This window comes from Lactuca saligna, chromosome 3 (assembly GCF_052625555.1).
Source record: "Lactuca saligna cultivar CGN05327 chromosome 3, ASM5262555v1, whole genome shotgun sequence".
NCBI lineage: Eukaryota > Viridiplantae > Streptophyta > Magnoliopsida > Asterales > Asteraceae > Lactuca > Lactuca saligna.
The window spans coordinates 109,773,220-109,776,949 of record NC_136419.1 but is presented as its reverse complement, the minus strand read 5'-3'; positions in this window follow the sequence as shown (position 1 = coordinate 109,776,949).

The window sequence follows — 3,730 nt, the reverse complement described above, 5'->3', positions numbered from 1 at the left end:
AAAAAACAAATAACGGGTCTTTGTGACAACTCCAAACAATAATACAAGGGCCCGGTGTTGATTTGTAACGGGGTTGGCTTGATTATGTCAAAGTGATTAAAATTCTGATAGATAACATTCATATACGGAAGAACTATGTAATATTTGTTGTGTTTCAGAAAAATTATAAATAAAAAAACGATATATTGAAAGAGAATGATGTGATGTATAAGTATCTCGAGATCCCATTCAATTATTGTGATTCTGGTTCCGTGCACTTGCTTCTTGGTTGCATTCCCCACACCCTAATCGATTGAGTCAATAATTTATATAATGAACCCTTATTCTTTTGTTGGTTTTCTCGTTACACCCCTTAACAAAAGTACATTCGTATATGGCATTCATTTGCTTTGAATATAAAGATGTTGATTGTGAAAAAGTGTGGTACAATGCTAAGGATTAGATGTGTTGCAAGTTTGATTATTACGATTTTGAATTTTCAATAGGGATAATGATTTAAAATTGTAATGTATTTTGTAATTTGTAAATATTTGGTCCATGAGTTTTTTGGTCTATATTTACCACTTCAATTTATTAAATTGTATACATTCAGTCATTATGATCGGTTACTACAGGTTATCCGGTAAAAATGATTTAATAGGGTAATATATACTTCTCACGTTCTACATATTTAATCCTTAATATTTTTGTAAATATTTAGTCATTAATATTTTTTTTGTTGGAAAATAATTTATTTTTGTTTTTTACTCATTCAATACTGATTAATGATTTTTTTAGGTTTTTCTCACGATATATTATGTGGGACAATCATTAATTAGATGTTTTAGGCTTTTGATTCTTATGTCAATCGCGATCTCGACTACTTGGTAACTTAAGTCATGTGTTCTGAATGTCATAACTTATTCAGACGATTTCAGATTTTAACGATCTTTATATCCATACGTTCTTAGTTTACTCTACTATAAGTTTCGTTTAGATTACTCTCGTTAAAAGTAATATATTTTTACTTACAATCTTTATATCCATATGTTTTTTTAATGCATGTACGAATGTTTTTTTTTAATAAAATTGTAAGTAAAAATATATTACATTTTAACAGGGGTAATCTTAATGAAAATTGTAGTATACTCAAAAAACGAATGTGTTGATATAAATATCGTTAAAAGTTGATATCCTAATAAGAATTTACGACGTTCATAACACAAGACCTAAGTCAAACTACAAGACCTACACAACCAAGCAGTTGAGATCGCAATGGACATAAACATCAATAATCCCAAACACCTCATCAATGATTGTCCCACATAAGATGTCGTGAGAAAAACTTAAATAAATCATTTATAAGTGCTAAATGAGTACAAAAACAAAAAAGACTTATTTTGAAAAAATTTATATATTAAGGATTAAACGTGTACAAAAATGTGACTAAATGTGTACAAAATGAGAAATATATTATCTTATTAAGGCATTTTTTTTTCCGGCCAACCTAGAGTAATTGGTCATAAGGACTGAATCTGTATACTTTAACAAGTTGAAGGGTAAATGTGGATGAAAAAAAAAACTCAGCGAACCAAATATGTAGAAATCAAAAAATATATTACCCTAAGTCATTATCCCTTTACAATAACAAGTTTTTGTATCAATCAACGTATTTTTGTTATGGTTTGGAACTTTTAGGATTAAAATAGTTAGATTCTAATAAAATTATATTAATGTAAATATCAAATTATCTAAAAATCATTTACTTTCAAAAACTAATCGAACAAAAAGTAACTGTTTTTTAATCTAATTTTGGATATAACATAATCAAAACTGTTAGGGCGTATTAAGGTGATGGTGGAAAATTGGATTCCTTTATGTATCGTGTAAGTTCACTTCCGAACAGTTATTTTCACTGGGTTATAGGAATCAGTATATGTTATCCAAAAAGACACATGTATATTTAGGCACAAAAACACAAATCAAATCGTCATACAGTTCTAAGTTTGTTTTCAAAGAATGAGAGTGAGAAATGTTCTATCTATCTACGACTAAAACAAAGGAATCGTATATATACATGACAAATTAAGGTTTAATTTTCTAAATTAGTTAGACAAATCTTAAATTAATGGCTTAATGAACGGTTACCAAAACTATCAAAATTTGTCAATTTTATCATAATCACCCACTAAAAATTGGATTTTTCGTAATAAATTCGGGACCACTAGCAGGGGCTTTTCCCCTTGGACCCCACTAGGGTGGTTGCCCTAGGACCCTGCAAGGGGTCCTGACCCCCTTAACCCCCTATCTTCCTATTGTATCAACTTAAAATTTAATCTTATATATATATATATATATATATATATATATATATATATATATATATATATATATATATATATATATATGCATTCTGCCTTCTCAAAACATATAATATTGATTACAAAGGATAAACCCCTTAGTTCACATATCAGATCCTATTACACAAAATATCAGGTGATACTAAAATCAGTAAAAAAATAAATAAATAAAATAGTTTATTTGGTGAAACTAGGCAAATCTAAAATTGGTTTTAGATTAAAACTTCCTTCATCAATGATTTTAACGAAATACATTTTATATTAATTTTTTTTTAAAGATTTTTGTGTTTGACGAATATTGTTGTATTAGGGGTTAGACTCGTGTATTACACGAGTTTATTAAAAAAAATATATCAATATGTAAACATTAAGCATTTTATAAAGCAATTGAAAAAAGAAAGTAAATCAATAAGTTTGTAACATTTATACGAATTTATTCTCAAATTAATAAAATGATAACCTTATATGAATAGAATGAGAGACTTCCATATACATAACCATAAATTCTGGAAATTTAATGTAAGAATCAAACATCTCAAAAATGACAAGTGGAAAATAAGAAAATGAAAAACAAAAAAAAGAAACCAAAAACATCCATGTGGCAAAATGAAAGAGAAGAAGACACGTGATAAAAAAATATTCATTTATCAGAAATATATACATGTAATATATTCACATAATATTTTCTTTATATAATAAAGAGTACATATAATTTGAAACATGGTTCATAGTTAAAAATGTCATTAATTGGTTTGAACAACTTATAAGTGTAATTTTACGTACGATAAGACCTAGTAATATTACAACCTCAATATGAATTTTGTATCTTGTAAGACCTAAGCCAAAATTTACACTTTCAGTGTTTAAGCAACTCTTTGGTTAGACAGGGAAATGATAAGGCTAAATAGGCTTGTTCGACACCAACTTTTCGGTAGAACCTCATATAAAACCTCATAAACATCTTGTAATTACATAGGGATAAAATTCATCAGGATTCTAAAAAGCTCGTCCTGGCTTCGTCGTGTCTCCCAAGATGAATAATATGAAACCAAGAATGTGTATGGCCACACATTCGCCTTGCCACGGTCCTTAGAAGTACTTGAAACAAAACTAAAATGTAATCCAACGCTTAGCGAGTTCCCCCAAAGTACCACCACATCAACATAACAAACAACAACATGCACACAGAGCCTTTAGCATGATTGGACTGCCTCACCGGGCCTACAATCTTATCTGGATCGCTCTATGGGCCTCTAGCCTGACTGGTGCACCTCACAAGCCTTCAGTCTATCCGGACCGCCCTAGGTATCTTGGCCTTTAGTCTATCCACTCGTCTACCTCAAACCATCAAACCATAACATATCAATGCATAACATTATCAATCTAGAACA